The sequence below is a fragment of the Dreissena polymorpha genome, chromosome 8 (genome assembly GCF_020536995.1).
Source record: "Dreissena polymorpha isolate Duluth1 chromosome 8, UMN_Dpol_1.0, whole genome shotgun sequence".
Taxonomy (NCBI): Eukaryota; Metazoa; Mollusca; class Bivalvia; order Myida; family Dreissenidae; genus Dreissena; species Dreissena polymorpha.
Window position 1 is genome coordinate 78,694,344 of NC_068362.1, and position 15,603 is coordinate 78,709,946.

General features: G+C 32.3%; 1 long non-coding RNA gene across 1 annotated transcript in view; it reads left to right on the forward strand.

Moving 5' to 3' along the window:
* LOC127841902 (uncharacterized) overlaps window positions 1-15,603 on the forward strand; it is a 55,204-nt gene that overhangs the window by 7,079 nt on the left and 32,522 nt on the right. The window lies entirely within an intron of this gene.

Consider the following 15,603-nt stretch of genomic DNA (forward strand, 5'->3'; position numbering starts at 1 on the left):
ATAAAAAAGCTCCATTAAAAAAAAGAATAAATTTAAAGAAAGAAAAAAAGTAACCCTCAACTGGGCTCGAACCACTAACCCCTGGAGTAAAAGTCTATCGCTTACACCACTCGGCCATCCACGTTCACACAATGAGTGATGGGATTTACACTATATATAAGCAATTTTCGTAGTATCACTTCATAAAACGACAACAACAAAGTATTCAATTGTTCCGCGTTGCAACGGTTTATAATTTTTATGTATTTAAATCGTCAAAAGATGCATATAAATGGATATTTTAGAGCATGGTTAATGTTCAGTATGTCTGTTTCTTCACTAATATCATAACAACAAAGAAAATTTGCGAATCTGAAACATTTTTTTTAAATTTTGTCAATTTTCCGAAACGTAAAAAGGCCTCCAAAAGGTCTAAATAAGGTTAACACTAAAAAAACTAAAACTATCAGGAAATAAATAATTTGTAATAACCCATTTATAAAACAATCTGATGACTTATTTTTCCTACAATTTGTGGTGCATTAAAGGTGTCAATCAGGTGGTACACATAAACGCCTATATAGCGAGGAAATGTTATAGTTTTGAGCAATTAAACAATTCTACCTATGATTACCTGAACAACCATAATTTCAAGAAAAGTGTGCCACTAGTTTTTTTAAAAATCGGCTAAACAACTGAAGACATTTGTCATCAACCGACAAAATATTTACTTATATCAATTGCAGAAAAACTGAAATATTTATATCAGTAGACCAAAAACTCGTACTGACGAAGCTTTTCAATCAAATTAAGACAATTACAATATATGATAAAACAAATTGCAAACAAATCAATTGTTTATTCAACCGTTTACATTAACACATAGGCCAAAGCTAAGAACTTTCCAGTATAAATATATACATGTATTACAAATTATTCCAAATATTTCCAGAATAAATATGTTATGCAAATTATTCCAAACAATAGTTACCTACTGCTTTATGGTTTAAGCAAATTCTAATGCGCATGAGTTGTGTGGCATGTCAGAAGATTAGAATTTGCTTATGTTTTGGGAACGCTCTGTAATTCAATAGTTTTGGGAACGCTCTGTCATTCAACAGTTTTGGTAAGGTGTTGAAGAATGATGTTGTTTTTGATAAAAATACATATGTTATGTAAAATATATGGTATATTCACGTATGCAATTACAGAATATGCATCATTGTGTTTTTTCCACCACTTTTAGGATCTGAATCGCAGATTACAAACGACACAGATGGGAAAGCGACAGCAAACCGTGAGAATACATCTTCAGCATATGCAACGTCGTCTAGTGAGTGTCGTTTAGTTTTTTTTTCAAATGCGTATATATTCTCACGAACCAGTCATGCTTCCGACGCTGCCAGACTCGCGTTCGGCCGTAAATGTTCGGATATCGTTGCGGGATATCCACATTGAATATATGTTACCACAAAAATAACAATTTGATTTTTTTGTCTCCTTTAATTGTGCCTACTGTTACAACGAACGCTAATTTTTTATGTTTCTTTTTTAAACAAATATTTTGCAAAACATTCGTTTAATTGAAATGAGTCTTAAACACTTTAGCCATTGTCGAACTTTAATAGAACATACTTCTTTATAATTTAAGCAAAGTTGTTGCATCAGATTACAACGATAAAGAATCCTTAATAAATGTCATGAATTATGAATGTTTTCAGTTGTTTAATGTGTGGATCAAATGTTAGTTTTAACCCCAAAAAACCTTACGAAAGTTTTTTCATGAACAACAGGTATTATTGAATTTAAAATATACACTTTGGGGTCTAATTAAAATTTTCTTAGCCAGAAGACGCTAGCACATTGAGTGTTTTAATTTGAAAATGTGAAGCCTTTTTCAGTATTCCATACGGCATTTTGATCAACGTTGTGTTGTAGTTGGTTTTGAATTGTTCGTATAGATTTTATTTGATAGAAATAGGCAATGAAAATCTGGATTGACAACATTTAAAGTAGTATTAGTGTCGACTGTCAAAATGTGTAATCGAACGTATAATCTCTTGAGGCACACATTGCTCTAGTCGGCGGTTTTCAGAACGGTTACAACCAACCCGAACTTTCGCAAAGGAAACTAGCAATCAACATGAGTTATCTTCCGTTAAAATCATGAGTCTTTTTATTTTTATTTTCATTTTACCAATACTAAAAGATAAAATGATATGCCTTTTCAAAACTTAATGTTTATTCACGAAAATATAACTTATACAAGTTTCTAGACGAACTCGGTGATGGTTGATACTTTAAGAATTTTCGAAAACCCGATTGGATATTTGTAAAACAAAACTAAATCAACTTTTGATTGTAAATACCAAATAAGGCGTTTATTAGCTTAACGTTCGAAAATCTTTTTTTTTTCATTTTATCAACTTATTCAAAAAACCAATTTTAAACTGCTCATGGATGTTTTACTGAAAGTTTAAAGCAATTAGAATTGGTCACTTTCACACTGTTTATCAAGCCCGGAGCAATCAAAATCCAAGAAAAGTACTGGATGTGTTAAAGAAAGTTTAATGCATGAAACGGTACATTTCGCTGGATGTAAATGAATTTATAATTTATCAGTTTAAAGACACCTTTGTTAATTATATATGATCTTCTCCATAACGTTACCTTTACCATTAGTTTTACAATGAAATGCCCTATAAAGATTTATAGGCGTTTATCTCAACAAGTAAAAGGAGAGGTTCAGGAAGGTGTTTACCTAAGCATTTTACATCCCGAACGTTCACTAAAGAGCAAGATAGGAAACACAATAAAAATGTGTTGTATGTGTATGTGAATTAAGTAATTTCAAACCTGACATATATTGGGTTTCTAGCAGCAGTTATTTTGTTGGTTCACTGTTAGCAACTGAAAGAGTAGACTCCCCATTTATTTACATAAGCTCCTAAAGGCACGCCATATTCGGACAAAATATTTTATTAACCGAAAAAGACCACAATTATCAGATTTTAGATCACAACAATTCGACTGAAGTATATAAATAGTAATTATGTCGAAAGGAAAAAAAAACACAGTTTCTAATCTAAAAATAACTTAACATACGAAATATGATTGAGTTATTGATACAAAATACTAGTTAAAATGCAGTACAGATACATTTGACCAACAGAACTGCAATTTTAATGGCCTTCTCCCTTTCTCCTTATTTAGTAGCATGTCAGTTTATATAAAAGTTTGTTACGGTGTCAAACTATATTTGAAACGTGGGAACACATTTGTTACCGTGACATTTGACATGCTGACTCCATAATACATGCGTCTTTCTTCCCGAATAACCGCTTTTCAAAAATAAATTATAGTACGTATAAATATCATTCAGAGTCCGGGTAATTGATACAGGCTTCTCTGATCTTTTCATTGTTAATGTCATTGTCCGATCTTTATATTTGAACCAGTGACTACAAAATAAACAAACATATTTTTGTCCTCAGATGGTACAAATTATTATTAATGTATACATGCTGTAGTACAAAAACAATTTCCCATTACCAACTTCTGTGATCTTTACCTTTGAAGTGATTTCACAATCTATTGACGTCTTCGTTTGAAACAAAAAAAAAACCTAGATTAATGTGCATACTGTGCATGATCATATGTCATACTGTTCTTTAGATATTCCGCGGACTTGATTTAATGTCAAAAGCCCCTGTGAGCTTTCCTTTGACTGATTCATGTCAAGATAGGCAGTCGTCTTCCGTTGCTCCTATATCAAGAACCTACCGATGCTATGGGTGTATGTGAAAACATTTACCACGTATTGTTCGGAAACCAATTTGGACCAACATACAAACTGACACAACGACTTTAGTTTATTATATTTGAAATATAATTATATAACACTTGCATTGAACATATTTTGTCAGCCGCTATTCCTATGGATACAGACAGTGGTGCACCATTCACCGCGACGGCGGTAACGGAACTCACTGGTTCGAACATTTATTATTTTGACTTCATACGACACGTGCTTTACACTTTATTCAGTGGGTTTTTAATACTTTATTTTCCCGTCTGTGTTCATTCCCATTTTAATTAGACTCAGGTAATGAAACGTTTAATAAAGGATAATAAAATATATGTGCACTGATATTCGTTGTTATATGATTTAGCAATTCAAAGACCCATAAAACATAAAGACCCAAAACGACATAAAATACAAGGGGTTCATCAGATAAAAAAGATCCTGTTTCATCTCTTCATGTCCACATGTGTTAACTTTTAGTCTTTGGTATATAGATATTGTATAAAACCTAACGTGGTATAGCTTTATTTTATACTTTTTACAAGCTTTTTATGTTAAATCAGGCGTGGATCCAATGAAAGATAAAGAAGAATCCATACCAACTGCGATAGAAACACTTGAAAACAAAAGCACTTTAGGTTCGTACAAAGTTGTCTTGAATAATTTAAAAACTCAAAATAAACACACTCACAACGCTCGATAGTTCCTAACAGATATTGAGAAACTTTTTATAAACAATATAAAGACCTTCTTTGACCGGTGGATACTAAAAATATGACAATTTTCATAGTTTGTTATCGAAAAAAACAACGACCGGAAGTTGAAATGCGTACGAGTTAAATTGCGAGTGTTAAACACCAGTGATGTTATACCAGTGGTATATTATGACACGGATTTAAATATCCGGTCGTTAAATATTCGAAGACATATAAGTTTATTTTTGATAGCTTTTAACGCTTCAAATCTTAAGTTTTAATCTTACACTGTCTCTAAAATGTAAACTTTTTCTTATGAAGCTCCGCCCCAGCAACGGTTGTTCCGTCGATAAGTTGTACCTCAATTTTCCGATTGCAAAATATCCGTTGAATCGTGCTCATGGAAACACGAATCAATGGTTGCATGAATTGCATTGAAATTCGTGTTGTGATTCAGCGGAAACGGCAGTAACAACACTCACGTGTAAATTTAACATCGTATAAAATAATCATCTTACCGATAAAAACAACTAATACTTATTTGCAAAACTACATGCTGTTACTGCATTTCCATAGTTTGGATTTATTTATTGATATTTATATTGATATTGTTTAAGTAATTGGAGCCTATGGAAACTAAGTAAATGTAATTCACATGTTTAGAGTATATTATTGTGTGACTTTCATGGATACAAATGCGATGATCACACTTAAGGTACATGTACCTGTTCATAGTTTGTTTGTATCCGTTGCTCGGAATGTGTAACCTCGCCGGTAAATTCGCACTTTTCATGCGAGCATTGAAGACATTCATATATTGTAACGCAATCAGAACAACAGCTGACTCATCCTTAGAATTAACCATCAATAGCAATTTAATAAAGACATGTGCAAAATAAGGACCGATCAACGCACAACATGATTCCACTGAATAAATGGAAGTATTGTTTCTTTTGTTCGAAAATGTGATCCCATTTTCATTAAACAAAGAACAAACACTACTTATGAAAAGTGTAATTCTTTCAAATGATTTACAGTAAGATGAAATGAAAGTCTGAATTAACTTATTACACTCTATTTATTATAAGAGCAATTCAAATTGTATTTGTTGTCCAATATAAGTGTATTAAAAAATTCACGTTTCAGAAGAGATACCGTGGCAAATAATTGAGCCGGACGAGGAAAAGCCAGAAGTCTTGGCCTCAAGTTTTACCATATCCTCTGCAGATAAGTTGGAAATTGTGACTGGTTATTTTGGCAAAGGTATTTCGTTTGAACGAAATTTCTTTTTTTGAAAAATTACCCTAACATTATCCTAACATTACTCATATAATATACACATGAACCTATTTTATAGGTGTCCCAGGTGTCACGAGCGGAAAGACTGTGCCAGACTCACATAGACATAGAGAAGCACAAAGTAAGCCAACATTGGCATTACACTTCTAATATAAATGTACCTTATAGTTTAAGGATGCACGGACCTAAGATTAATCGGCTACCCTTGCTTAAGGTTACCTAGAGAGTTAATGAAGGAAAAATGCTATTGTATTATATTTTATGGGCATGGCTGACTGGTCAGCGTGCGAACATACCGCATCCGGGATTCTGATTAAAATCTTGGCATCCTCATAATTTAGAGAATTTATCCCTGTGCCATTGAAGCATATAGTCTACCCTTTTCATCAAAATTTACACAATTTTTGAGACCAACGCCCATATCTAAGAGCGAGCAGGTTCACCTGTCAATAGAAAAATGCCTAAAGGCAAGCTATAATGGTACACATGAGATTTGTGATTTTAAGATACGAACAGGATACGTATGTTATAGTATAATACCCTAGGGCAAAATAATATCGAATCAAGTCTAGAATTTCCGTGTGGCATGTACGTCAAATGTCAGTATAGCAAGATATTATGTTTTGTTAGGAAGTGTTTCTCTATTAATTGATGTAATTAATGTTGTATTTACTGAAACATTCGAATAGGTTTTCATGACGCTATTTAAGATTAAATACAGGGGGGATATTTATGAATGTTTGCCATTATTTTGAATAACTGACGCATTCAGAAATGTATCAGCACAATGCACAGGAAAGAAATATATTTCAAGACTACGCATATGAATTATGGGCATCGCAAAACAACGCCTTCAACAACGGAGTGAAGCCACAACTTAAAAAACATAAAAGCATGGGGACATCTCTCAAAGTATACGCATGGTCCTTTTCGCGAGAAGAAAACCAAACGCCAGAAAATTTCGAAGGACAAAAAGTGACGCAGCACTGGACAAAATACTTGTGACGTTTAACGCTATAGAGCTAGATGCAGCCGTTCAACTGTTTGGAATGCGTAGATAACGTATTCGGAATAATATCTCCGGGGCTTAAGACATCAAGAGAACCAAAATCATTAATATAAACAACAACGCCAACAACAACAACGATGAATACAACGGAAACGAAAATAGATGACGCAATATGAACATCGGAATTCAGATCAGAAACACCAAACGCACGCAAATCGCCAAGGACGAGTTGACAATCAGCTGATCTTAATCGTCACAGCGACAAGGATAGACCCGATTCGCCTACACAACTTGGAGACGGATCAATCTTAATCTTCGCGGCGGCAGTAACCGCCCCGACTTAAAGCGAAAAAGTGTTCGCTGTGAGCGACAGCTTCAATACTACATCATCGACAGACCAGACTTAAAAGCAACAGCGTTTTCGCCGAGAGCGACATCTTCAATACTACATCTGCGACACCAGACGTTCAGCTAGAAAACGACAAAATATTCGGACCTGCACTGCGCTTCATTCATTTCGATTGACATTTAGATTGTACAACAACAATAACAACACCTATTTATTTCAGCAGAGACGTTGGTCAAAATCTTATTATATCCGAAGTTGTTTTATCATGCATGTATTTATATCAACGATCTGTTTATGTACTTCGTAGATCAATAGTTAAATTTGAATGATTTAGTTATATCTTCGTAGATATTCCGTTATTAATATTTTGAAAATGATAATAATTTTTTCCTATCATAAAATACGAAGAAAATAATTTGATGGAAGAGACAGTTGTTTACGTTGTAGGTATTTATAAATAAATAATTGTAGAAAATTATTAATAAATATTTTATCACAACAACATAATTTCATAAATAGGATTCTTGAATTTTGGAGATTATTTATAGCTGTTTAATTATAAAGAATATAATGTAATAGATGCTTAATTATAGAGAAAATAATGGTTTAAATAAAATTATATAATCTTAATTTAAATATTTACCACATCATAAGAGAACGTAATTAAGTTATCATTAAAATGTTCTACGGTTATCACAGTGCAAATCAAAACGTGACTGCCTATAGGTATATACTTTAAAATGTCAAACAAGATTAGTTATGCAACACAGTCGGAATATACTTACCTCGAAAAGCCATCAAAAATATTCGTTGACATGGTCAAATAAGATAATTTCTGTCTAGCACCTGCCGACCGCTTCATTGAATCGGAACAGAAGAGAGTCGATCAACCGACATATTTATAATTGCCATTCAGAAAATGTATACAGCCTGTTTGGTCAGTTTTGATTAATCATTTTTCTAAGTTTCACATTCGAGTAGAGAAGTCACGTTTTCTTGTCGTGGCGGCCATATTTTCCGCCGTGCTGTAAAATTGTATTTCACGAACATTAGCAAGCGTTGTATAAGAAAATATTCAACAGAAATAAATCGCGATGAAAAGAGAAATGAACTTTGTTTACATTTTTGCAATATCTTTTTTCAGCAACTTGAAATGTTAATAAAACGACCATACTCTAATCCAGTCGTTTTATTAAACATTGAGAACGTCCTTTTTAAGTTTTTAAACTATAGAGTCGATTTTGTTCATATATCAATGTAAGTAATAGGAAAATCAGTAAAGCCTTCGTGCATCGTGTTTAGAAATGGCGTCACAAACACGATGTACAAATGTAATTGAATTTGCACGAGAGAAATCCGTTATGAAATCATATCTTTAGTGATACACTTTTTATATGTTTGTTCATTAAACTTAATATGTATACCGTCTTTTTAACTTAAGTACCATATGTTCGTGATTTATAATTGTAATTGTAAGTAAATCCCTTATATGCAAATGTACGAAAATCTCGTCATTCAGCGTTTTCCGGTCATTATCGTAGATAAAGTACCGAATGATATCATAACCTAATTGCAATTAAACATGAATTAAAAGTTCCATCCGCTTTTTTATTCAGACTGTGTTGAATAAATTATACATTAGATAGATAAAATAATGGATCTTGAAAAATATACTTCGAGTGTGCCTCTTGTATAGCTATGTCAATTTATTCATTCAGGATTTAATGTATATGGATATTTAACATCATTTGCGTCCTTTCAATTTATTAATTGTGATTGGATCATAAGAATATTAATGTTTTAAAAGTTAACAAATTTTTGCAAATTAAGCGTGAACGATTTATAAATATTGTTAAACATGTGATTTTATGGATTGTTTTCGCAATATGTCGTTTGAAATCAATATTATAAACAAACACTTGAATAAAAGGGGAAGAAAAGACTTACCTCCTGACCCATATGGTCATCTCCAATTAAAAGTAAGCAGTTTACTTAAAGAGCGGTTCATGCTTGCGCTGGTTATGCGCCTTAAAAAGATAAACGATGCAACACATTATTTATCATTTTGAACACTGTGTAGTAATTATGCTACCATTAGTTGATTCGAAAGCGAGATTATCAGTAACCGTATTCACCAACCCATTCGGATAATAATAAATTAAAAATACACACTCTTAGCGAAGTGAAGTTTGTGGTGTACAATTTGATGTCACTTTTAACTGTATTATACTATAAGAACATTACATAAGCAATCTTTATTTTTATACGTGAGTCTATCAATTTTCGGTGAATACTGTCCCATGACTACATGTTTGTCTCATCGGTTAATGGATCCGTGGGTTTAAACTATGACATATGTTTTATATCGACATAATAAGGACACTTATAACATCTATATTTGTTGTAAAAAAATCGTAATGGGATTTTCTGCACGAAATGTTGAAAGTCTCATTCTGTGCAAATACGAGATTTAGTCGCATCATGATCATTTGCGACTCCGAATTAATCTTAAATTTTATTTTTATTTCAATTTTGTTTAATTTTAATAGCATTGCTTTGCGATCATGAAGGTAAAAGAACTTGAAATGGGTGCATTATATTTTAACTGTAATGAGTATATGTTCACACATAAATTATCCATGCGACGGTTATTCTTTATACACTTGGCAGACAAAATAACGCACACTTATATGCTATTAAGAATTTATATTAACTGTTTAAAGGACATTTTAAAAGTTTGGAAGATCAATTTTTACAAATATTTCCAGTATAAATACATACATTTACAAGTTATTCCAAATAATAGTTACCTACTGATGTGGGATTTTTGCACATTCTAATACGCATGATTTGTGTGGCATGTCAGTAGATTCCAATGTGCTTATGTTTAAGGAACGCTCTGTATTATACTATCTTGTAATACTACAGTGATTAACACAATTGCCAGATTCATTACTAATGAAATTAAACTCTGAAATTAAACTCTGTGATATAAAATTAGACGTATTTGCTTCTGCTTAAATTAATATTGTATGAAACCGTAAATATATTGTTTATTTATGACTTTTTTTTCTTACATAGCTGTCAATACATTTACTTTTATAAATGATGTTTGAACACTATAAATAGTTATTTATGTATACACTTATGTATATTTGTTGTATTGTACTGATGCACTTTGGCTTTAATTTGTTAACTTGTATGTAAATTCCCAAAGACATTTTGTCGATGTTCCAATAAAAAAGGAAAAATTGAAACTTTAAATTCAACCGTTTTGGTAAGGTGTTTAAGAGTGATGTCGATTTATATAACATACACATACGTGGTACATACACAACATACGCATACAGAGACATACTACTAGCGAACAAGGTGTCTTATTAAGTGTATATGTAAAATATATGGTCCATTCATGTTTGTAATCACAGAATAGGCATCATTGCATTTTTTCAACCACTTTTAGCGCCTGAATCGCAGATTACTAACGACACAGATGGAAAAGCGACTGCATACCGTGATAAAACATATCCAGCAAATGCAACGTCGTCTCGTGAGTGTCGTTTATTTTATTATATTTGCTATTGCGTAGTAAACAGAAGATTTTAACAATTTAGCCATAGTCAAACTTTATAGAGAGCATACTTCTGTATAATGTAAGCAAAGATGTTGCATCATATCCTAACGATAAAGAAACCTTAATACATTTAATGATTTATGAATGTTTTCAGTTTTTTAAGGTGTGAAACAAATGTTAGTTTATACAAAATAAAATTACCCCAAGACATTTTTCTTCACGAACAAATATAATTGTTTTCATTTTTCCATTAAAAAAAGGTTTTATCATATGGCTTTTCTTAACTTTATTTACAAAATATTCCCTTATAAACGTTTCTAGACGAACTAGGTGATGATTGATAATTTTAGTTTTGCGAAAATCCGATCGGAAATTTGTAAAAGACAACAAACACGTTATATTCTTTATACCAAACTAAGCCTGTATAATCTACACGTTATGATTTTTACAACAACAGCTAGGTAATGTACGCTGCCAATAATTTGAAGCATCGGCAGTTTCTTTTCCTAGTTTGGTAAAGAAATAACTGAATAACATTTTAAATTTTAGAAACCAAGCCTGATTACCAGATGCCAATAACAATTTAAAGAAAAAAGATTCAATTATTAAGGTTAAATATGTTTATAAGATTGATGATACATTTCTTATGGACCTAAATCAAATCCTTTGCATTTTGTATATAATCAACAAATACATCGATATTAAACAGCTCATCGATCTTATTGAAAGTTTAAAGCAAAGGGAAGTGGTCACTTCAACATTGTTCATCAATAAATCCATGAACAATAATGGATGTGTAAAAGCAAGTTTTATGCATGAATAAGTACCTGTCGCTGGATGTAAATAGGTTTATAATGTATCAGTTAAAGATACGATTGTAAATCATATATGATTTTATCCATGACGTTATAATATTACCTTTACCATTAGTGTTACCATGAAATGCCCTATAAAGGTTTATATTCGTTTATGTCAAAAAGTAAAGTGAGAGGTTCAGGAAGGTATTTAACTAAGCGTTTTATTACTAAGCATTTAAATTTCTCAACATACGCTGTTGAGCAAGGTGGGAAACACAATGAAAAATGTGTTATAGGTATATGTTAGTTTAGTAATTTCAAACCTGACATAAAAGGTTTTGTAGCAGCAGTTTTTTTGTTGGTTAACTGTTAGCAACTGCAGGAGTAGACCCCCATTTTTGTTAACATAAGTTACTAAAGGCACGCCATATCAACCGAAGAAGACCACTATGTTCAGATTTTAGATCACAACAATTCCACGGAAGTATAAAATTAGAAATTATGTAGAAAGGAAAAAAAAACTAAGTTTATAAAAATACGAAATATGATCAAGTTATTGATATAACACGCTAGTTTAAATGCAATGCAGTTACATTTGACCAATAAAACTGCAATTTAAATGGCCTCCTCCCTTTCTCCTGATTTTGTAGCACGTAAGTTTATATGAAAGTGTGTTCAAGTGTATGTCAAACTGTACGTGGACACACATTATGCTATAAACACGCATATTTTTCCTCAGATGATACCACTGAACAAATATGCAAGGTCATAGGACAAATTGTTATCATTGTTATATTATATATTATATATATGCTGTACATTGGTGTATGTGAAAACATTCTCTACGCTTTGTTCAGAAACCAAATTGAACCAAATTACAAACTGACAAACCGACTTGTGTTTATATGTTTTTAAATATAATTATATAACACTTGCATTGAACATATTTATCAGCCGGTATTCCTGTGGATAGAGAATGAACAGGGGTGGCCGTTACTGAACCACGCGACAAACCTGGTTCGAACATTTATTTTTTAGCTTCATACGACATGTGCTTTACACATTGTCCAGTGGGTTTATAATTATTTATTCTTTCGTCTGTGTGAGTTTTTTCCATTTTAATTAGACTCAGATAATGGAAGGTTTAATCAAGGATAGGAAAATGTGTGCATATATATTTACTCTGAACTTTTGTTGTTATACGAGCTATAAAATACATAAAGACCCAAAGGTTAATGAAATACAAGGGGTTACATCTGAAAAAACCATATCCTGTTCCATCTCTTCATGTCAACATGTTTACACTTTTAGTTTGCTGTATTTATATATCGTATAAAACCTAACGTGGTAAAGCTTTTTTTATACTTTTGAAAAGCTTGCATTTGCATGAATAAATTGTGTCATTTTATGTTAAATCAGGCGTGGGTTCAATTCAAGATAAAGTAGAATCAAAACTAACTGCGATAGAAACACCTGAAAACAAAAACACTTCAGGTTCGTACAAAGTTGTCTTGATTTATTTAAACAATCAAAAGAAATACACAAAAAACGCTCAATTGAAATTGACGGTCATAAATATTCGGAACCATACTATGACATTTAAGTATTATTTATGTTTTAAACGGCTTTTAACTCAGTCTTCATCTTCCACTGTCTCTAAAATGTGTACTATTTCTTACTAAGCTCCGCGCCAAAATCGTCAAAAACGGTTGCTCCGTTGATAAGTTGTACCTCAATTTTCCCATAATAAACTATCCGTTGAAGCGTGCTCATGGAAACACGAACAAATAGTTGCATGAATTGTATTGAAATTCAATTCGTGTTGAGCTTCAGCGGAAACGGCAATAACATTCACGTGTAAATTTAACATCGAATGACATTATTAATTCACCGGAAAAAAACGAATACTTATGTGCAAAACTACATTCTGTAACGGGATTTCCATAGTTTGGATGTATTTATTGATATTTAAATTGATATTGTTTGAGTAATTGGAGCCTATGGATACTAGTAAATGTAATTCACATGTTTAGAGTATATTGGTGCGTGACTTTTATGGATACAAATGTGATTATCACACTAAAGGTACATGTACCTGTTCAACTGTTTGTTGGTAGCCGATGCTCGGAATGTGTAACATCGCCGGTAATTGCAGAATAACACAAGGTTTTCTTTTTGCTTGTATGCAAGTTTGTTTGTGCCGTATAATAATTTAGCATTTTGTATGAGGCTAAACAGTTACATGGCCTATTTCTGAACCTACATCCTTTATGTAACTAATAACATTTGTAATTGAAAGTGTAGCTGATAATAAGAAATATCAAGTTCAATTGCGAACAATGCTTGCCTGGTTATTATATTTTAGTCCGTGCTAAGCCTTCGCATTACATCTTTACCGCCGAATCGGACAGCGAAGATTTGCTTGGGCAGGTAGGTTTACGAATATCATTGTTTAAACCCCTCGTACACGTATTGCGTCATCTAGCTAATTGACCTATAAAGAGTTGTACTAGTTATGCCGCTACCTCTCATTCTGCAACTTTCATGGTTATCGTTAAATCATCAAATGTTCGAACTCGTCACTTTCATCATGGTTTTAGGACAATTACTTAAAACAAATAAATGTCTTGTTTGTTTGTTTAATTAAGTTTATCACTAAATATTTAATATTCAAACAAGAATTATATGCGGATTCATGATTAAAAGCAGGGATATACGGAAATTACAGTAAAGAAGATGTACGTATTATTAAGTTTGTTATAACATGCCGGTAGACCATGGGGTTTATAGCGTTCATTTTTCATTTTATTTTCTCTCTGACAAGCGTTTCTTGATTGATTTTTTTTGCAGTCACATAAACAACCAAGCAATGTAATATGGAACTTTTACACCCATTATTGCATTGCTGCTTCTGTATTTGCGCGATGATGATCTGAATTATTAACTTTATGATGCTATATTCGTAAATCATTTTCTATAAAGAAGGAATGTAGTTGACACTTGTTCGTAGTTTCATTTCATCGTTCCTCAAAAAGTTGTAGCTCTGTTGCTCTGGTCTCTTTCCTACCATTGAGTAATTAAATGGTAATTCAATTGAATGCGTTTAAATTTCCTTTTATTATTGTTTAATTTGAGTTACAATGCTATGAGGTTAAATTGTATTTACACTTAAATGTATCATGAATTTTGCTGGGCCAAGTGTGAGGTTGATCGCTCTAAAACCAGTTTAAACACCCAATGCTTTGCATTGACCGTTCCAATGCGGTGACCCCAGCTTTATTCATTTATGTGTTATGTATGTTGTTTTGTATTGTTTTGTATTGTGCTGCTTTGTGCTGTTTTGGCAATTGGTCACTTGCCTTGCCTTAAATAAAGGACCAACTAATTGTGTATAATGAGAATTCAATACTGATCCAGCAACTGGAGTTCCACTTCTTTTTATTTATATTGTGTTAATATTCCTTTGCAGAAACTGTGTGAGGTTATCTACGCATTTTTGAAGAATGACAACGTATTTGAGGAAAATAAATGTTTAGATATGATCAACACACCTAATATATTTGAATTTGATAAGCTGAAAGAATTTGGCATTATAAAACCGGACACGAGTTCGAAGCGGACCATAAAAAGGTAAGTGTTTTTGTGTGGTTTAGCTGAATACCTGTATTGAATTTGATGCGATTGTAGTATAACGCATTATTTTGAAATAGACAATTAACACGTCGTTTGTAAAAAAATATATATCGAGGTTTCCTCGTGTTGATATAACCCAAGAAGCCTTTTTCCTTATTTGTATTATCTTAGCAAATAACGACATATATTTTGTCTTAAAAAAAACATACAAATAAATGAACAGCCTACATGAGACTTGAGCTTTATTCTTGATTGTAAGTTATGATCTATGATTATTTAAAAAAGGGTTTTGCATGGCCTTGGTCAATTGTCTTAATTGTAGTAAATCGATAAGACGATTGAATTCACACAGGTACATCTTGGTCGCATAATCCAATCGATTATATGAGCAAAAATGACTGAGCACCAATGAACATAAAACTCGAGATGCGTTACTTTATATCACTGTCTGCTGGTTATCTTT